The sequence below is a fragment of the Symphalangus syndactylus genome, chromosome X (assembly GCF_028878055.3).
Source record: "Symphalangus syndactylus isolate Jambi chromosome X, NHGRI_mSymSyn1-v2.1_pri, whole genome shotgun sequence".
NCBI lineage: Eukaryota > Metazoa > Chordata > Mammalia > Primates > Hylobatidae > Symphalangus > Symphalangus syndactylus.
The window spans coordinates 135860978-135884000 of NC_072447.2; the positions used below are offsets into that span (position 1 = coordinate 135860978).

The 23023-nt window shown below is 40.2% G+C and overlaps 1 protein-coding gene across 5 annotated transcripts in view; it reads right to left on the reverse strand.

Moving 5' to 3' along the window:
• The window catches only part of HS6ST2 (heparan sulfate 6-O-sulfotransferase 2), a 330457-nt gene that overhangs the window by 240616 nt on the left and 66818 nt on the right, over nucleotides 1–23023 (reverse strand). The window lies entirely within an intron of this gene.

Consider the following 23023-nt stretch of genomic DNA (forward strand, 5'->3'; position numbering starts at 1 on the left):
GACTTTAACACCCCACTGTCAATATTAGATCAACGAGACAAAAAGTTAACAATGATATTCAGGACTTGAACTCAGCTCTGGACCAAGTGGACCTAATAGACATCTACAGAACTCTCCACCCCAAATCAACAGAATATACATTCTTCTCAGCACCACATGGCACTTATTCTAAAACTGACCACATAATTGGAAGTAAAACATTCCTCAGCAAATGCAAAAGAACAGAAATCATAACAAACAGTCTCTCAGACCACAGTGCAATCAAATTAGAATTCAGGATTAAGAACCTTACTCAAAACCTTATGACTACATGGAAACTAAACAACCTGCTCCTGAATGACTACTGAGTAAATAACGAAATTAAGGCAGAAATAAATAAGTTCTTTGAAACCAATGAGAACTAAGACACAACATACCAGAATCTCTGGGACACAGCTAAAGCAGTGTTTAGAAGGAAACTTATAGCACTAAATGCCCACAGGAGAAACCGGGAAAGATCTGAAATTGACACCCTAACATCACAATTAACAGAACTAGAGAAGCAAGAGCAAAAAAATTCAAAAGCTAGCAGAAGACAAGAAATAACTAAGATCAGAGCAGAACTGAAGGAGATAGAGAGACGAAAAACCCTTCAAAAAATCAATGAATCCAGGAGGTGTTTTTTTGAAAAGACTAACAAAATATATAGAAGGCTAGCCAGACTAATAAAGAAGAGAGAAGAATCAAATAGACACAATAAAATGATCAATGGGATATCATCACGGATCCCACAGAAATACAAACTACCATCAGAGAATACTATAAACATCTCTATGCAAATAAACTAGAAAATCTAGAAGAAATGAATAAATTCCTGGACACATACACCCTCCCAAGAGTAACCCAGGAAGAAGTCAAATCCCTGAATAGGCCAATAACAAGTTCTGAAATTGAGGCAGTAATTAATAGCCTACCAACGAAGGACCAGATGGGTTCACAGCTGAATTCTACCAGAGGGACAAAGAAGAGCTGGTACCATTCCTTCTGAAACTATTCCAATCAATAGAAAAAGAGGGCCTCCTCCCTAACTCATTTTATGAGGCCAGCATCATCCTGATATCAAAACCTGGCAGAGACACACAAAAAAAGAAAATTTCAGGCCAATATCCTTGATGAACATTGATGTGAAAATCCTCAATGAAATACTGGCAAACCGAATCCAGCAGCACATCAAAAACCTTATCCACCATGATCAAGTCAGCTTCATTCCTGGGAAGCAAGGCTGGTTCAACATATGCAAATCAATAAATGTAATCCATCACATAAACAGAACCAATGGAAAAAAACACATGATTATCTCAATACATGCAGAAAAGTCCTTTGATAAAATTCAACATGCCTTCATGCTAAAAACTCTCAATAAACTAGGTATTGATGGAATGTATCTCAAAATAACAAGAGCTATTTAGTACAAACCCACAGCCAATATCATACTGAATGGGCAAAAGCTGGAAGCATTCCCTTTGAAAACTGGCACAAGACAAGGATGCCCTCTCTCAACACTTCTATTCAACATAGTATTGGAATTTCTGGCCAGGGAAATCAGGCAGGAGAAAGAAATAAAGGGTATTCAAATAGGAAGAGAGGAAGTCAAATTGTCTCTGTTTGCAGATGACATGATTGTATATTTAGAAAACCCCATCGTCTCAGCCCAAAATCTCCTTAAGCTGATAAACAACTTCAGCAAAGTCTCAGGATACAAAATCAATGTGCAAAAATCACAAGCATTCCTATACACCAATAATAGACAAGCAGCGAGCCAAATCATGAGTGAACTCCCATTCACAACTGCTACAAAGAGAACAAAATACCTAGGAATCCAACTTATAAGGGATGTGAAGGACCTCTTCAAGGAGAACTATAAACCACTGTTCAAGGAAATAAGAGAGGACACAAACAAATGGAAAAATATTCAATTTTCATGGATAGGAAGAATGAATATCATGAAAATGGCCATACTGCCCAAAGCAATTTATAGATTCAATGCCATCCCCATCAAGCTACCATTGGCTTTCTTCACAGAATTGGAAAAAACTACTTTAAATTTCATGTGGAACAAAAAAAGAGCCCATGTAGCCAAGACAATCCTAAGGCAAAAGAACAAAGCTGGAGGCATCATGCTACCTGACTTCAAACTATACTATAAGGCTACAGTAACCAAAACAGCATGGTACTGCTACCAAAACAGATACATTGACCAATGGAACAGAACAGAGCCCTCAGAAATAATACCACACATCTACAACCATCTGATTTTGACAAAACTATCAAAAACAAGCAATGGGGAAAGGACTTCCTATTTAATAAATGGTGTTGGGAAAACGGCTAGCCACATGCAGAAAACTGAAACTGGGCCCCTTCCTTATACCTTATATAAAAATTAACTCAAGATGGATTAAAGACTTAAACGTAAGACCTAAAACCATAAAATCCCTAGAAGAAAACCTAGGCAATACCATTCAGGCATTGGCATGGGCAAAGACTTCATGACTAAAAGACCAAAAGCAACTGCAACAAAAGCCAAAATGGACAAACAGAATCTAACTAAACTAAAGAGCTATGCACAGCAAAAAAAAAAACTATCATCAGAATGAACAGGCAACCTACAGATTGGGAGAAAATTTTTGCAATCTATCCATCTGACAAAAGGCCAATATCCAGAATCTACAAGGAACTTAAATTTACAAGAAATAAAACAAACAACCCCATCAAAAAGTGGGTGAAGGATATGAACAAACACTTCTCCAAAGAAGACATTTATGTGGCCAACAAACATATGAAAAAAAGCTCATCATCAGTGGTCATTAGAGAAATGCAAATCAAAACCACAATGAGATACTATCTCATGCCCAGTTAGAATGGCAATCATTAAAAAGTCAGGAAACAACAGATGCTGGAGAGGATGTGGAGAAATAGAAACGCTTTTACACTGCACTGTTTTTGGGAGTGTAAATTAGTTCTACCATTGTGGAAGACAGTGTGGCAATTCCTCAAAGATCTAGAACCAGAAATACCATTTGACCCAGCAATCCCATTACTGGGTATATACCCAAAGGATAATAAATCATTCTACTACAAAGACACATGCACACGTATGTTTATTGCAGCACTGTTCACAATAGCAAAGTCTTGGAACCAACCCAAATGCCCACCAATGACAGACTGGATAAAGAAAATGTGGCACATATACACCATGGAATACTATGCAGCTAGAAAAAGGATGAGTTCATGTTCTTTGCAGGGACATGGATGAAGTTGGAAACCATCATTCTCAGCGAACTAACACAGGAACAGAAAACCAAACACCACATATTCTCACTCATAAGTGGGAGTTGAACAATGAGAACACATGGACTCAGGGAGGGGAACATAACTCAAGAGAGCCTGTTGGGGGAGTGAGGGGCTAGGGGAGGGATATTATTAGGAGAAATATCTAATGTAGATGACGGGTTGATAAGTGCAGCAAACCACCATGGCATGTGTATACCTATGTAACAAACCTGCACGTTCTGCCCATGTATCTTAATACTTAAAGTATAATAATAAAATAAGAAAACAAATATTCCTCATATTGCCAGCAGTGTAAAAATGCTCTTCTTTCCAACAAATGCGTTAAGCTCTAGCCACTGTGTTCCCTTGCCTTCCAACACCTTTTTAGGGGGTCACTTCTCACCAAGATTAGTTGGTATGTGCTAAAGACATGAGCACATTCCAGTATTATTCTGCGGCACGAAACCTGCATCTACTGGGAGTAGGGAGATCTCCAAATGATTCACATCAGTTGTCCTTTATTAATGCAGATAACTGACTGATAGTCATAGTCATTCATAGTCTGACTCAAGATATCAGTTTAAAATCCCATATAAATAAGGTCCTTGTACTAGATTTTGAAAGTCAGTCTTTCAATTACCTCTCCACTTGTTTAAACTACCTGTATGGAAAATATTGCAAAGAACAGACTGTCTGCTATGAGCTTTTTTAAGCCTTAGAATGTTAAAGCTGGTGAGGGACTTAGAGGGGACTAAGAGACTCCTCGTTTTACAGATCAGGATGCAAGAGGGAATGGAGGAGAAGTGACTTACCCAAGGTCACAGCTAATTACTGGCAGAGACACTAGAACCAATATGCACTCGTTCCCAGCAGAGTGCTTCTGGAACAAAATCAAGTGCTTCTGTAGTATTTTGCACACATAACAATAACTCTTGGAATTTAACAGATCCCTTAATGTGATCATATAAACTCTGTAGGTTTGCTTCTTATTTAATACATACAGTGTTCATAACCAGAAAAGGTTTATTGAGAAGCTGACTCCTTATTCCTTTGGGATACTAAGAAACTACCAAGATTGCTGTGTTTTGAAAGCAGGAAAAAATAAATCAATGTGAGATCATTTCAGAATTCTATCACACAAAGAGGCTTTACAACATAGACACTTTTAACAATAAAAAAAAGGTAACCATGATAAAATCGATAAAACGCTCTCTTTCTGAACAAGCTGATCAAAGCTCTGCAGAGGCCCAGAGCTTTCTTCCAAGAGTCCTTCAGGAGTAAAAGCAATGCACTGCTGAGTCCCATGGCTAAATCACATGAATGCCTGGCCATTCCCAACCCAGCCCATCACCTCCTGCAATCTCTCAAAACTGCATTAAGGCCAGTTAAACATCTCAGGAACCAAGAATCAGAAAGAAGAGGAAAGCGTTGGCACTGGTAAACACTGAAATATGTAACATGGCTATTTTGCGATGGGGTGCTCAATGCCAAGTCTACATGAGGCACTAATTGCTGTATTTTACTCTATTACTGCTACTGTAAATGCACAGGATCAGGCTCAATGCTCCACTCACTCCTTTTCTACTATATGGGTGATATAAGCTTGTTGCTCTTTCTAGCCCCACACATCCTCTTACATTTCTTCCAGGGAAGACAGGAAACTAAGTTATTCTATGGGTGACAACAAGAAGCTTTGGGTCATCACTCATGCATCTATCTTAATATCATTTTATTCCAGAGCTCTCCTTCCCAGCAATTTTCCTATGCCCTCAGACCTCTGGTTATGAAAAGATATTAAAATACCAGCATTTGGTTTGAGAATTAGATGCCTCTGTGGCAAACTTCATTAAAGTGCATTTGCCTGAAGCATCCATTCATATTTATGGAAATCATATGCCCAGCACTGTGTATGCATAAATGAAATATGCACTCCCTGCTCTTAGGAAGCTCACAGTTTGGTGGATCTGGGTCTTATTAATCACTAAATTCCAGCATAGACTTAATTTCAAAACACATTTGTTGATTGACAAGGGAGGGAGAGAATGAATGCATGAATGAATGAATGGCTTTAAAGACATGAGCAGTCATTGGTTAAACAAACTTATGAACTCGTTAAGAATAGAAGTATCGATATACTGAATGAGCAGCAATAAGCATTAGATATGGGATCTGGAGAGGAGAGAATTGCCCCGGATCTCGGGTGAAATTGTGAGCAGCCTTCAATGCAGGTTCCTATGAGATGAAGCCAAATCTCACCGTCCTCTTGGCAGACAAATTGTCCTCCAAGTGAAGAGACATTGTCTTTATGCATTTGACAGCCTTCTACACCTCTCTGCTTCTGAGAGCAGTCCCACACACCAGATTTCTCTTTATGCAGCCAGAGGCCTTGTATACTGTCCTCTGCGAGGTCTATCAATAACCCTGAAACTACAAGGCTTGCCCTAGATCAGAGAGGGCACTTCCAGAGCATTCCTGCTCTGGCCTTGGGAATGATCTGTGTGTACTTTAGACAAACATGTGATCCATAAAAACTTGCAAGAAGAATTTGGCCTAGAGCCGTCCCCTGCAAAAAAGAAAGATTTTGAATCAATCAACACAACCAACTATGCAACTCTGTTTCAATTTTAAAACACCTTCCAGCTGGGCATGGTGGCTCACTCCTGTAATCTCAGCACTTTGGGAGGCCGAGACAGGCGGATCATGAGGTCAAGAGATTGAGGCCATCCTGGCCAACATGGTGAAGCCCCGTCTCTACTAAAAATACAAAAATTAGCTGGGTGTGGTGGCACACACCTGTAGTCCCAGCTACTTGGGAGGCTGAGGTAGGAGAATTGCTTGAACCCGGGAGGCGGAGGTTGCAGTGAGTGGAGATCATGCCACTGCACTCCAGCCTGGCAAAAGAGCAAGACTCAGTCTAAAAACACAAAACAAAACAAAACAAAAAAACACCTTCCTTAGGGCACAAGAGAAGCCAAAGAGGCCGGTCATGATAAAGACCTCCACACAACAGCCCAGGATGCCAGATCATAGTCAAACTTCACGGTACTGATGAGAAGTCTCTCATGGTTCCTTGGGACCCCCACATGTGTTTCCACCCTTTCCAACTGGCTATGTGAGAATAGAAAACCCAAATCCCAGCTCAGTCTTGGTCTAGCACAACATCTGGCCCAAGATGACTGCCAAAGACCTTCCTGGACTTGACTGGTTGTTCTACCATGTGGCAGACGCTCCCCAACACCTCCTCCTCTGGAAGGGGGGCCCATGGCAGAAAATGGGCAGCAGAGAGTCAGGGATGTTCTCTCTGCCTCTACCTCAGAGACAGCCAAGAGTATGAAGTCCAAGTAGAGCAGAAGTCCAAGAGTAGAGGAAATAAAGTCCACCACCCAGTGACGAGAAGCTGTTGACTACTCTCTAATGAGAAGCATGATTCATGAGCAAAGCAATGAAGCTATAGGGAGTGCCAAGGCCTGTGACAGGAAACAGGTAGCTGAGGAAGGAGTTCAGATTGGAGACTATGGTTCCAGCAGGTGGCATGTATTGCCAACTTGATTGTCACAGCAGGCACCCAAGGTGTTTATGCATCCCCCAGAGTGGAGAGTGAGCGAAAGGGCAAACTGATTTTAAACATAGGAGTTTAAATGTAATGTTTGCTTCGGTTCAAGGTTCAGGTTCATGATTTAAGTGGTTTGAGGATCCTTGGTTAGAGTTCACGTCTCTGGAGATGGAGCTTTGGTATCTGTATGCCCAGCCCTTCTGGAGAGGTAATGAACAATCTTAACGTCCCCAATCTGCAAAGGCTAGCGGGCTGGAACGTGAAAAAAAAAGTCAGGACCTCAGCCAGCTGTTTCCTTTATCTCTCTCAGCCTGTGTCAGCAGCAGCCAAGATGTCTGGGCATTTTGGTATGGGCTGAGGATCTTGTAAGCTTACAATTGGCACAGATCTTTCTGGAAAGCTCCTCTTGGGGAGCCTTGATGAATGGCAGGGGAGACCTTGAATGAATTCATTTTCCTTAGCTGATAGAAATGGGGATGTAACACCTCTGTGGAAAAACACACTTAAGCCCAAAGTCTACAGCCAAAGGCTTGGACTAGAAGTAGATGTTTTATTTTAAAATTCAGCATGCTTTGAAGACCACAAACTTTGCAGGGGGTGGAGAAAGTGAAGGGACACACTTGGTTCTACACGACACTCTGTTTGCTGTTAGCCCATAAAAATACTGCCTCAGGGTATTCAAAAGGATGTGAAGTGATCCAAGAAAAAAAAAAAAAAACTCAGCCTCTTTGGAAGAGATTTTGTAACTGAAGATTTCTGCCAATTGGTCATTTTAATGTGGGAGATTTAAAAACGACCATGATCCTACAATGAGAGGCTTCAGTAATGAGAAGATCCTGAAATACCTCTCTTCCAAAATGCAGGTCTATAATCAGGTGCTATGACAAATATGTGCTTGCTTGTGTAATCCTCTGAGCACCCCAATCCCTTTGTGTTGAAAATGTCAAGGTACAAAGGGGATTGGAAGATGGGCAATTTGTGTGAGAATGGAAGGCCTAATCTACCTTCACCTTAGGCAAACTTCATTAACCTTTGAGATACCGGTCCTCAATTACTAGAGAACTGAGATCCATCCAGAGTTACACAGGCATCAGGTGCTAAGTTAATTGGAATCTGGATCTCCTGACCTTCCTGAATCTTTCAGTAGTTCTTCCAGGGGTAGAGCTTTAAGTGAGGCTATTTGTGATCCAGAGACAGAATAACAGCTTATTTTCAAGTAATCAGCATTGCGGGATAGGTGTTTACCATTAGGATTGTCTTTCCTTGCAAGTTTTAGTTTTGAGGCTTAATTGCCTTTGGTCCCAGGAAAGATAAATCAGCCACAGGGTGGAGAGGTTCTGGGAAGTATGTGTGGGTGGGAAAAAGAGGGATAGAGGGAGGGAGGCGGGTGCACAGTCCTGAAGGAACACCCACTCCTTTATGGTGGGAGGGGGGTGAGAGACAGCTGAAGAGGCAGAAGAGTGAGCGACTGCTAAGGAATTAGCTCTGGTTCCAGCCCACCAGCAGGGGCCCCATCACTTCTTGATGTTAACCCTCAGTTTACCTTGGCAAAGAAAAATCACACTCCTTTGCTGGCAGCTGCCATTGCTGTTTCAATACAGATAACACCTTCAAGTGGGAAATGTAGAGGGGAAAACATTTTTCTTAGTTTTCTTCTAAAAAGCCAAGGCAGGAGTTATGTGTAAGTAAATATGATATTTCCTCTACATCAAGGACATGAATTCTAAAAGAATAATATTTAGTCCTTTTTATTGGCTGCCATTCAAAGGCCTGGAAACATTTACTAGCAAATTTAATTACTTTGCATTTTATAGCTGAGAAGTTGGAACTAGCAAGGCTACATTTTTTTTAAGTTGCCTAATCCAAGGTACAAGCAGCCTGATTTAAATGCACATCCCCCAAGGGCTGGAAAAACCTCACATCAGGACAGTCCCGAGAGGGGAATTCATATCCAGGCAACATTTATTAAACACCTCCTATTTGCTAAGCACTTCCACATATGTTATTCTACTTAATCCTCACAATAACTCAATAAGAAAGGTAGGCATTTACATCTCTATTTTACAGATAAGAAAAAAATGAAGCTCTAAAAATGCAAATGTACTACGTGTGTTTGCACTTACAATTTCTTAAAGGTTTGCACGTATATTCGTTCTTTTAATCCTTACAGCATTTTTTCAAATTATGTATGTCAGATATTAATATTTACAAAGCTTAAAATGAAGAAACTACACTCAGAAAACTGAAGTAACTGAAAGTCACCCCACGAATCTGTACCAAGTCTGGGGCTTGAGTCCTTCAGCTCTAACCTCTCAGCTCTGTCCACTTAGGGTCAGACTCCCTTTCACACAGGCCATTTGACTCAATGAAAGCTGCCCAAAAGGATCAGCTCGGTATAATAAGGAAGGTTGTTCCTACAGCAAACATGCACGTGCCAAGAACTATGTAAGACACTGTAGGATCGAATCCAAACTGTGTACTTGCTTTTCTCAAGTGTCTGCTAGTCAAACGGGACGGTGGCTAGCAGCTCATTGAACCCTACAATAAGCTACACCTTGGCAAGCAGGGAACATAAGAGAGCAGATGATGAAGCCCTTGGTACTAACAGTGATAAACCCATCAATTCTAGTGTAAGGAAAGGGGAGACAGGAGAGGCATCTTGGAGGAGACGGTCTTGGAAATCAAGTAGGAGATGGAGTTGACTGGCATTCCAAAAGAAGGAAACCACGTGGGTAAAAATATTTAAAAGGAGGAGGGGAAAAATAGCCATTTGAGGGACAGAATATAAAACCTCCTCAGGCAAGATGTATTCCTTAATAAGCAGTTGTAAAATTGCTACTGATGCCGGAGTTTCTGCTCCCTGGCTCAGTTAAATCCAGGTTCTCGTCTCATGACTAGGAAGAATTAGGCACGCAGACACATTAAAGGGTGAAAAGGGCGGAATTCATTAAGTGAAAAGAAAGCTCTCAGTAAGGAGAAGGGTCCTCCAAGCAGGTTTCCCCCTCACAATTGAATACCAGGGCCACCACACAAGAACTGATGAGGCCAGGCTCCTCCCCTGCATAAGGTGTGAACTCCTAGTGGCTCCATCCCATTCCCCCAGTGGGCCTCCAGTATGCTGTGGGCATGCCCAGGCAAGCCCCCTGTGCAGGTTCCCTTATCTGCACAAAACATCTGGTGTCAACACTTGTGGGGCAGGTCAGAGATTCTCCGGGGACCCTTCCCTATCTGCCTAGGGATCTGGCTGTCTCCTGCCTCTATCACTACCAAGGCTGTAGCAATTGGATCAGCTCATGTTCAATGTGAATTTTAAAGTGAAGGGAGATTCTATGCTACACAGAGTGTACTTGCTTTTTTCTTTTTCTTTTTAATGCTCAAAGATAGTGAATGATGCCAAATGCCAATGAATAGCTTCTAAATGACAATAGAAAGGAAAACAGAATTGCAAAGACTGCACAAATTATTAACTTTAAAAAGTAAGATCATTTGGAATATAAATCAAGGATCATAAACCTATCATATTGTCAAAATTTGGAACATTTTCCATAAGGTACCACATCCAAGATACCACATACAATCAGACAATTTTCTTGGATATTACAACTCTAATACAGAGCACCACAAAATGCTTCCCTGGCACCCTGAGCTAGTCCCAATCCTGAAATAAAAACCAGCAAATAAGTAATGATGCCTGGGAAAGCAATATTTGAAAACCCCATTTCCAAGATGAAGAATGTCATAAAAACAAATTAAATAAACTTCACCCTAGCCAGCAGTGCCCCAGTTGCTCAAGTTCCCCAAACAGATTGCTTGACAAAAACCAATACAGTTCACGAGAATTTCTAATTACAAGCATTTAAGGAATTAGGATCTATGTTGAATTAGCAAGTTGGAATGCAAAACTCACAGTTCCAAGGGCCTTCTACCTCTTCTCCCTAAGCAAGAGAATAATGAGTACTGGCTTAAATCACATACAAAGTAGCTGATACTACAGGGGCTAATCTCATGGGGAATTATGACCTGTAACTAGAGTCCTGTGCTAAGGTGTGCTAAGGTGAGCTAAGATTGAATATGCTCCCCCATCACACTCATTGCCTAACAGCCACCCATCATAGAAATCCTGTGCATCATAAAGAAGAAAGCTTGTTCTAAACTGTAACCCATTTCAGGCCATTGTAAATGTAGGAAGTGTGGCTACATCTCAATTCCTGAAAACACATTCTTGGGCCTTGTTTGAAATCCTATCACATCCTGGTAAGTACAACAAGAAACTGACACCCTCCTAGAACTTGATTGAAAACCTATACTATTCAACCACAAAGAGGTGGTTAAACTAAGGAAGCACAGGGTTTCTCGCAAGGAGGCTTAGCCAGGCTGTTATGGTTGAAATCAGAGGAGTCTGAATTTTCAGGACAGAAGGAACCTTAGAAATCAGATTTTGACTTCAGTTCAATCTTCAAATCAATTTACTCTAATCCATTACATACCAACTGAATGCCTTCTTAGTACAAGCCTCTGTTCTGGGCACTGGAAATACAAGTTGAAGAAGATTCATTCCCTATGCTGTAGCAGCTCATTGAGTAAAGGGGGGGAGAGTCAACAAAAAAGCCAAAAGATCCGTGAGGCCACGAAACCCTTTTCCCATCATTTGGGAGCTGAGCACCTACAATGAGATCACTATTCCTCTCCTGGCACATCTCCTCCACTTCTTGTTCTTGCCTGTTAGTATACTACACTCCAAAAAATACACTGAGCTAGACATCAGAAGGTCCTTGAACCCAACCTTGTACCTAACACAGAAGCCCCTCTGCAGAATGAATGCCTAGTGGCTGGCATCCAACTTCCGCTGGAATACTATAGGTGTGAACTAAAACTTCTCCAGGATTTGGCATTACACCACAAATGTTAAAAAATGTTTATTCACTGATGTATTTCTCAAGCAGTTTCATGCCTTCCTTTCCTCTTCTGCATCTCTCTACTGCCCCCAACCAAAATTACAATAAATACTGGTAAAGAAGTTCAGAGAGGCCAGGTGCGGTGGCTCATGCCCGTAATCCCAGCACTTTGGGAGGTCAAGGTGGGTGGATCAACTGAGGTCAGGAGTTCGAGACCAGCCTGGTCAACATGGTGAAACCCCATCTCTCCTAAAAATACAAAAATTAGCTGGGCGTGGTGGCATGCACCTGTAGTCCCAGCTACTTGGGAGGCTGAGGCACGAGAATCACTTGAAACTGGGAGGCAGAAGTTGCAGTGAGCCACTACACTCCAGCCTGGATGGCAGAGTGAGACTCTGTCTCAAAAAAAAAAAAAAAGGTTCAGAGAGAAGAATCTTATCTGGGAAGATGTGTTGCAAATTTAGCAAAGACTATTTTAACCAACAACTTTTTTTTCTTTTTTTTTAATTATTATACTTTAAGTTCCAGGGTACATGTGCACAACGTGAAGCTTTGTTATATATGTATACACGTGCCATGTTGGTGTGCTGCACCCATTAACTTGTCATTTACATTAGCTATATCTCCTAATGCTATCCCTTCCCCCTCCCCCCACTCCATGACAGGCCCTCATGTGTGATATTCCTCTTCCTGTGTCCAAGTGTACTCATTGTTCAATTCCCACCTATGAGTGAGAACATGCAGTGTTTGGTTTTCTGTCCTTGCGATAGTTTGCTGAGAATGATGGTTTCCAGCTTCATCCATGTCCCTACAAAGGACATGAACTCATCCTTTTTTATGGCTGCATAGTATTCCATTGTGTATATCTGCCACATTTTCTTAATCCAGTCTATCATTGTTGGACATTTGGGTTGGTTCCAAGTCTTTGATATTGTGAATAGTGCTGCAATAAACATATGTGTGCATGTGTCTTTACAGCAGCATGATTTATAGTCCTTTGGGTATATACCCAGTAATGGGATGGCTGGGTCAAACGGTATTTCTAGTTCTAGATCCTTGAGGAATCACCACACTGTCTTCCACAATGGTTGAACTAGTTTACAGACCCACCAACAATGTAAAAGTGTTCCTATTTCTACACATCCTCTCCAACACCTGTTGTTGCCTGACATTTTAATGATCGCCATTCTAACTGGTGTGAGATGGTAGCTCATTGTGGTTTTGATTTGCATTTCTCTGATGGCCAGTGATGATGAACATTTTTTCATGTGTTTTTTGGCTGCATAAATGTCTTCTTTTGAGAAGTGTCTGTTCATATCCTTTGCCCACTTGTTGATGGGGTTGTTTTTTTCTTGTGAATTTGTTTGAGTTCATTGTAGATTCTGGATATTAGCCCTTTGTCAGATGGGTAGATTGCAAAAATTTTCTCCCATTCTGTAGGTTGCCTGTTCACTCTGATGGTAGTTTCTTTTGCTGTGCAGAAGCTCTCTGGTTTAATTAGATCCCATTTGTCAATTTTGGCTTTTGTTGCCATTGCTTTTGGTGTTTTAGTCATGAAGTCTTTGCCCATGCTTATGTCCTGAATGGTATTGCCTAGGTTTTCTTCTAGGGTTTTTATGGTTTTAGGTTTAACATTTAAGTCTTTAATCCATCTTGAATTAATTTTTGTATAAAGTGTAAGGAAGGGATCCAGTTTCAGCTTTCTACATATGGCTAGCCAGTTTTCCCAACACCATTTATTAAATAGGGAATCCTTTCCCCATTTCCTATTTTTGTCAGGTTTGTCAAAGATCAGATGGTTGTAGATGTGTGGTATTATTTCTGAGGGCTCTGTTCTGTTCCATCGGTCTGTATCACTGTTTTGGTACCAGTACCATGCTGTTTTGGTTACTGTAGCCTTGTAGTATAGTTTGAAGTCAGGTAGCGTGATGCCTCCAGCTTTGTTCTTTTGGCTTAGGATTCATTTGGCAATGCGGGCTCTTTTTTGGTTCCATATGAAACTTTAAAGTAGTTTTTTTCCAATTCTGTGAAGAAAGTCATTGGTAGCTTGATGGGGATGGCATTGAATCTGTAAATTACTTTGGGCAGTATGGCCATTTTCACGATATTGATTCTTCCTATCCATGAGCATGGAATGTTCTTCCATTTGTTTGTGTCCTCTGTTATTTCGTTGAGCAGTGGTTTGTAGTTCTCCTTGAAGAGGTCCTTCCCATCCCTTGTAAGTTGGATTCCTAGGTATTTTATTCTCTTTGAAGCAACTGTGAATGGGAGTTCACTAATGATTTGGTTCTCTGTTTGTCTGTTATTGGTGTATAAGAATGCCTGTGATTTTTGCACATTGATTTTGTATCCTGAGACTTTGCTGAAGTTGTTTATCAGCTTAAGGAGATTTTGGGCTGAGACGATGGGGTTTTCTAAATATACAGTCTTGTCATCTGCAAACAGGGACGATTTGACTTCCTCTTTTCCTAATTGAATACCCTTTATTTCTTTCTCCTGCCTGATTGCCCTGGCCAGAACTTCCAACACTATGTTGAATAGGAGTGGTGAGAGAGGGCATCCCTGTCTTGTGCCAGTTTTCAAAGGGAATACTTCCAGTTTTTGCCCATTCAGTATGATGTTGGCTGTGGGTTTGTCATAAATAGCTCTTATTATTTTGAGATACATCCCATCAGTATCGAATTTATTGAGAGTTTTTAGCATGAAGAGGTGTTGAATTTTGTCGAAGGCCTTTTCTGCATCTATTGTTCAATTCCCACCTATGAGTGAGAACATGTGGTTTTTGTCTTTGGGACTGTTCATATGCTGGATTACATTTATTGATTTGCATATGTTGAACCAGCCTTGCATCCCAGGGATGAAGCCCACTTGATCATGGTGGATAAGCTTTTTGATGTGCTGCTGGATTCGGTTTGCCAGTATTTTATTGAGGATTTTTGCATCAATGTTCATCAGGGATATTGGCCTAAAATGTTCTTGTTTTGTTGTGTCTCTGCCAGGCCTTGGTATCAGGATGATGTTGGCCTCATAAAATGAGTTAGGGAGGATTCCCTGTTTTTCTATTGGTTGGAATAGTTTCAGAAGGAATGGTACCAGCTCCTCCTTGTACCTCTGGTAGTATTTGGCTGTGAATCTGTCTGGTCCTGGACTTTTTTTGGTTGGTAGGCTATTAATTATTGCCTCAATTTCAGAGCCTGTTATTGGTCTATTCAGGGATTCAACTTCTTCCTGGTTTAGTCTTGGGAGGGTGTATGTGTCCAGGAATTTATCCATTTCTTCTAGATTTTCTGGTTTATTTGCGTAGAGGTGTTTATAGTATTCTCTGATGGTAGTTTGTATTTCTGTGGGATCGGTGGTAATATCTCCTTTATCATTTTTTATTGTGTTAACCAACAACTTTTTATTGAGTGTCTAACATATGTCAAGCATATATTGTACAGAGCACCCTTAATATAAGTAACTCCATCTTGGAAAAAGACTCCATCTTACATTTCATAGGGCACTTTTTTAAGAGGGTCAAGATGTTTTGTTTAATAAATGAAGACTGCATCCAACCAGATAAGGACATAGGCATACTTTTCCACTATCAGTCCTCACCAGAGGACTCTGTGGCCATAAAAGGAGCAGGACTTCAGCAGCTCCAAATGGCTGTCTTAACTGACACCGTTTTGCTTTCATTTGTGATAAGCACCCAGCATCTGCCACCAAAGGCTCTGCCCACATGAGATTCTTCCTTGCAAAACTGACAAACCAGCTGGTCCAGACCAGGAGATTCCTTTTGTCTACATCTGTCTTCCTAGACTGGTTCATTAACCCCTTTTCCTATCCTCTTTCTCTTGATGTTAAATGTTACTTTGTTTCTTGTGGAATGTTCAATCTGTAACATATATATATAGATGAAATGTACTGTTTTGTGTGGTTTGCAATATTGACTGACTTATGGAGTGGCTTGTGCCTCTGTGGCGTGGCTCTGACTTCTGAGTGAATGGGAAGTACGAAGGAGAATTGCCTCCTTGGGAACTCCATGTAGCTCATGGATTTTGTGATTGAAATAGCATCAATAAAAGTCTGACACTGTGGAAAGACACAAACGTGTGAAACTGGTTATCTCTGACCTTACACCATTCATAATACACACAAATAGAAATTTTTTTATATATGATGGTAGTAAGAGGAGAGACGGAGGGAGAGAGATGAAGGATGGAAAGGAGAGAGACCATGAGAAATAATAAATTTGAAAGTCCAAGTCAAACCACAACCTGAAGATGTTATGATGTTTTGAGTGCTACTCCTTTGCGCTGATCCCATGCTAGGCTACTCTGGGGATGCAAGAATGAGTAAGAATAAAAGATTATCCTTGCAGCCAGGAGGAAATTAAAAAATTACAACTAAAAAATGAATATTCCACAAGACAATAAGTGCCCTCACAAAGTACAAAGTGCTATAGAGAAAGGAGTAACTGTGTTTAATCTGGGGCACAGAGAGTGATTTGACTGGTAGGAATGTGGAAGAAGAGTGCAAAATAATTTTCAAAATTAATTTGAAGATAAAATTGGCCAGATTTGGCAACCAATTAGATGAGAAGAATGATGGGAAATGTTAAAGATAACTGAAGGCTTGGGATCAAACATATCAGATCATGTTTGTAGACTAACAGCATGGAGTCAGAGGAGAAGATGAAATGACTGTTAAGGAGAGATACTGAGGGAGCAAGAAGAGAGATACTGTTGAGGAGTGATATTGTTGGAGCAAGGTCCTGCAAGTGGTGATAGAGAGTGGGAATAAAATTTAAGAATTCTTCATGGCATAGAAGGTAATTCTTCAACAATGAGAAGTAAGTAACAACATTATTATAATATATACTTTACATTAAATAAAATATAAAGTGGGGAGGTATAAACCCAAGAGAACCAAAAAGATGTCTGCACTAAAATTTGTATGCAAAAGTTCATAGCAGCATTATCCACAAGAGAAAAAATGTCCATCAAGTGATAGAAAGATAAACCAAATATGATCTAACCTATAATGGACTATTATTTAGCAATGAAAAGGAATGAAGCAATGATTCATGCTACAACTTCTGGTATCCAGGAGCTGGTGGGAAAGAGAAATGAGAAGAGATTGCTAATGGGCACAGGGTTTATTTCTGGGTGATGAAAACATTCTGGAATCCGATAGTGATGGTAGTTGCACACCATTGTGATTACACTAACAGCCACACACAGTTGTGTACTCTGAATGGTGAAGTTTACCTTAGGTAAATTGTATCTCAATAAAAAAAATGAAATCGGAAGTCATGGGTTCTATACTGTGTGGCCAACATCTTTTCAGAAAGCGAGAAGGAGGGTCACCTGCTGAGATTGAAGAAGCTAGAAAGGAGAGCTACCCAAGAGCAAAAAAGCCTTTGGTACAACTGCTGAGAAGAAAGAATATACAGTCATAATAATCATAACAACCAAAACTTACAGAGAACACATATGATGTAAGATGGCCCAGTAGAAAGTAATAGCCAGGGCAGACTTGAAAATAGCTTAAACCCTGAATGAGCAACTCTACCCAAACACAGACCCACCAACAGAAGATAGTAGCCTTAATGGCACAAGATGTTTGGTCACAGCCTCTGTACACTAAACTACACAGACAGAGAAAAGAACCAATAGAAAGCCAGGCTTGAAAATAAAAAACAAGAATTTAAAAACTGAGCACAGACATCGGGGGCCACACATGATGTGGGAGACATAATTCACATATTTAGATTAAGCAAGTTAATAAACAAAGAAACTACCAAACGAACAAACAAACAAAGAAAAACAGCAACAACACCAACCATCAGAGGAAAAACATCAGAATCCATAGTTGCTACAATGTATTATAAGTAAAATGTGAGTTTTGAACAAAAAAAATAGAAACAGAAAAGTGAGATGTGCTCAGGAAAAACAAAACAATCAATAGAGTTTCTGGATGTCCCCATATATTGTACTTGCTGGATGAGAACTTCAAAAGACCCCTTATAAATATGTTCATCACAGAACTAAAGGAACCCATGTTTAAAGAGTTGAAGTATGACAACAAAAATGACAAATTTTTAAAATCCTCAGTAAGGACAGAAAACTTATTTTACAAGAGACTAAATGGAAATTCTGAAGTGGAAAATTGGAGAAAGAGAAATTAAAATTTTCCCACAGAGCCCCAACAGCAGATTCAAGATGGCAGAAGAAAGAATTTGCGAACTGGAAGATAAATCTATAGAAATTATCTTATTTGAAGAAGAAAAGAAAAAGGACTGAATAAAAATAAACAGCCTCAGAGACCTGTGAAGCATCAAGTATCGTGATTAATGAAAATTCTAGGAAAGAAGACAAAAAGGGAGTAAAAGAATTTGAAGAAATAATAGCTAAAAATTTCCCAAATTTGATTAAAAAATAAATAGCCTACAACCAAAAAGATCAAAGAATCCCAAGTAGGATTAATACAAAAATTCTACACCTAGGAACATAATGGCCAAAATGTTGAAAGCCCAAAGACAGAGACTGAGGGGAGGGAAGGGGAAGCTAATGATGTAGACCAAAAAAAGAGAAGACAGGATAGAAAAATCTAGAAAGAAACAACAGAAAAAAACCTCTTATGTACAGTAGAGCATCAATACAACTAATGCTCTTTTTGTCTGAAACAATGGAGGCTGTGGGTAGTGGAGTAACATTCAAAATGCTGAGAGGGCCAGGCATGGTGGCTCACGCCTGTAATCCCAGCACTTTGGGAGGCCAAGGAGGGCAGATCACTTGAGGTCAGGAGTTTGAGACCAGCCTGGCCAACATGATGAAACCTGGTCTCTACTAAAAATACAAAAATTAGCTGAGTGTGGTGGCACACACCTGTAGTCCCAGCTACTCAGGAGGCTGAGGCAGGAGAATTGCTTGAACCCGGGAACAGAGGTTGCAGTGAGCTGAGATTAGGCCACTGCACTCCTGCCTGGGTGACAGAGCAAGACTCTGTCTCAAAAAAAAAAAAATTGCTGAAAGATGAAAAAAGGCAACCAATAATTCTACATGCAGTAAAACTGTCCTTTAAAATGAAGGCAAAATAAGGCTATTCCCAGATAAACAAAGTCTGAGAGAATTCATTATGGGCAGAACTGATAAAGGACTTGTATCTGCACTATATAAAGAGCTCTTACAACTCAATAATGAGAACATAAACCAATTATAAGCAAAATATTTGAATAGGCATTTCATCAGAGGAGATCTATGAATGTTTAATAAGTACATGATGTCAATTGTCATTAGACATCAGGGAAATTAAATTAAAAGCAAAAAGAGAACCACTGTACGTTCACCAGAGTGACTGTAATAAAAGATAGACAATAACAAGTATTGTTGAGAATGTGGTGAAACTGGAATCTCATATATTGCTATTGAGAAGGTATAATGGTACTGACCCTTTTAAAAATTCTTTGGCAGTTTCTTAAAAATTAAACACACACTTACCATATAACCCAGCAATTCCACTCCTAGGTACAGATCTAAGAGGAATGAAAATATATTTCCACACAAAGAGCTGTATACAAATATTTATAGCAACATTATTCACAATTGGAAACATTGAGGAAACAATTCAAATATCCATCTACTGATGAATGGACACACAAAATGTGGTATAGCCACAAAATGGAATATTACTTGGCCATCAAAAGGAATAAAGTACTGATACATGATGCCACATGCACAAACCCCCAAAATATTATAATGTGTGAAAGAAGTCAGATGCAAAAGACTACATGTTATATGCCTCCACTTATATGAATGTCAAGAAAAAGCAAAAATATAGAAAGTGGTTCCCTCAGTGGTTGCCAGAGGTCAAGAGTGAAAATGGCAATTGACTACAATTGCCTGTTTGTAAACAGGCACATTGGAATTTTGTGGGGTAATGGAAGTGTTCTAAAACTAGACTATGACAATTGCACAACTCTATAAATATTCTAAAATCATTAAATTGTACAATTACAGTTGGTAGATTTTTTTTTAAGAAAGAGTTTGTATTCGTCTGTTCTCATGCTGCTAATAAAGACATTCCCGAGACTGGGTAATTTATAAAGATTAATAATGGACTCTTAGTTCCACATGGCTGGGGAGGCCGCACAGTCATGGTGGAAGACAAAGGAAGAACAAAGGGACATCTTACATGGTGGCAGGCAATAAAGAGCTTGTGCAGGGGAACTCCCATTTATAAAACCATCAGATCTCATGAGACTTATTCACTATCACAAGAACAGCACAAGAAATACCCGCCCCCATGATTCAATTATCTCCCACCAGGTCCCTCCCACGACACGTGGGAATTATGAGAGTTACAATTCAAGATGAAATTTGGGTGGGGACACAGCCAAACCATATCAGAGTTTCATTATAGTTGCCCAGGCTGGAGTGCAACAGCATGATCACAGCTCACTGCAACCTCCGCCTCCTGGGCTCAAGCAATTCTCACGCCTCAGCCTCCTGAGTAGCTGGATTACAGGCACGCACCACCATGCCCTGCTAATCTTTTATTTTTTGTAGAGACAGGGTTTCATCATGCTGCTTGGGCTGGTTGTGAACTCCTGGGCTCAAGTGATCTGCCCTCCTCGGCCTCCCAAAGTGCTGGGATTACAGGTGTGAGCCACAGCGCCCTGCCACAATTGGTAGATTTTATGGTATATAATTCATACCTCAATAGAGCTGATGTGTATGTGCTTGTGTGCATGTGTGTGTGTTTGTACTTCGTGTGCCATTCACTGTTATAAGTGCTTTCCATATATGATCTCATTTAGTATTCACAAGCAATCCCCTAAGGTGAGGAGCAATCCCAATTTACAGGTGAGGAAAACTAAAGCCTAAGATTAGATCAGTTTTCCCAATCATACAGGTAGCAAGTAGCAGACCCAGGATTTCAGCGTCTAAGTCTTATCAGTTGCTTGTGCTTGGGCTATTAACTGCTGTGCCATGCCATCCTGCCTCTCCGAGAAGATGGCAAGAGAGGAATACAAGAGCATCCAAGAGAGCATTCAAGCAGTAGGGAGGGCCCAGCTAAGATCAGAAAGCACTACTGATCTGTGTACCCGATGAGCATCATTTTGCAACTTTTTCCACCAACACTTGGTACTTCAAGAGCAGAGTGATTATGCTGGGGATTAAATCAAGAATGATATAAGATTATGGTGTTGAAGGATTTTGGAATTATGAGTCATCTGTTGAAATGACTGGCAATGGTGTGCAGGATACAGGAGAGTGTGAATCCATGGCAAGAGAAGGGGGGAACTGGCTGAAAGTAGGGAGAAGCTTCTATACTGGGTCAAAGGGAACGGTATGAAGATCAATGAGTCCTGGGAATACCGAGAGCAGATTCTGAGGTGAGAAAGGAAGAGATGTATGTAGTCCAAAATGAATGTAGTCAGAGGTTGAGGTCTTAGGAGTGGATCCACATACGAAAGTATAAGGTTAAATATGTGACCTTGGTAGTGGGTATGTGAGGGAAGTAGAATGGAGCAGAAATGCAGATCATCAAAGCTAGGAAGGTGGAGAAACAGAGAGACAATGTGGAAGTAAGTAGCAACTAGCTCTGATGTTCTGGATGGAAGGAAAGACGATGATAGATAAATGCCACCATCATTCTTTACAGAACTAGAAAAAACAATCCTAAAATTAGCCCACATAGCCAAAGCAAGACTAAGCAAAAAGAACAAATCTGGAGGCATCACATTGCCTGACTTCAAACTACACTACAAGGCTACAGTCACCAAAACAACATGGTACTAGTATAAACATAGGCACAAAGACCAAGGGAACAGAATAGATAACACAAAGATTTTTAATTTCTCCTCCACTAACTGAAAGAGTTAAGGTTCATAGGCAACAGTAACTCTTTCTACCCAATGCTCCTGTTAAAGAGGACATATTGCTTTTGGCCTAGAAAGTAATAACAACAGTTAGCATTTAGTGAGTACTTACTATGTGCCAGTCATTGGGCTGTGTGCTTGACATAGATCATTTCATTTAATCTGAAAACTACCCCATGAGAGCAGTACTATCTATCACTATTATTATTAGCATCATTATTCTTATGTTGCAGGAAGAAGAAACTGAGACTAGAGAGGGCAATAATGTACCAAGGTCATACAACTATTAAGTGGAATAATTGGGATTTGAATCCATGCAGTCTGACTCCAAGGCCATGGCTCATAAGTGCTCAGGTCTATGAAAATGATGGAAATGCATTAGGTTGGTGAACAAGTAATTGCAGTTTTTGCCATTAAAAGCAATGGCAAACCCCACAATTACTTGTCCACCAACCTAATAAAAATGAGTAGGGACGGGTTTTAAATGTAGGCTTCTATGGCCATTATTGGGATCAGAGCTGTTTCCGTGTTGAATCGTCAGAATGGTTTGGTGTGCTCAGAACACCTTGAGCTCATCTATATGTATTCTTTTTGGTTTCTGTAACTCTAATTACCTCCTGGTAACTAATAATCAAATATTGATCAAGCTCATTTTGCAGATAGATATTGAAAATGCAGAGACCTGGGTAAGTAACAATGAGCCTCACTTCTACTGCGTTGCTGGCTGAGGTTGCTACATGCACAGCCCTAGTGACAATCACAAGGGTGGAAAAGGGAAGCTGAAGGTCACTGACTTTCAGCTCTATGGAAATTAGGGAGTACTTCTGCCTGGGCTTTGGCTGACAATCATCTGGAAAGTTATCTAAAAGGCCTACTGCATTTATTTACCTAATTATAGCATTCAACTGGCATTTTCCAAGGGCTTCAATTATGTAGTCAGCAGCCTGAGAACTAACAGCACCTGATACAAATAAATTGTATATATTACTATGTATTCTTCTTGGTCAAGGATTTGGTGATGGGGAATTCCAGAACCATTAGAAGGAGTGCACCTTTCTCCTGAAGCAGTGGTTTGCAAGTCCAAGGAGAATGTGATGAACAGTTCCGATTCTTTCCTCAGAACACGTACAAAGAAACATATATGAATGACTGTGTATATGATCATGTGGAGGAGGAGTGTAAATCTTCCCGAAGCACATTCAAAGACCCCTGCTTAGAGTGTCAGCAATGTGAAGCTGAATTCAGCAAGTGGAGCAAAACTGTCATCATCTGGATGATACTGTTTTGGTAAACATTTGGATAAGCACGTTTCCTTATCCAAATGTTTACCAAAAAAAAAATGTTAACTGAAAGAACAAAATGTTTTATCAATTAGAACTTTGCTTCATTTTCAATATG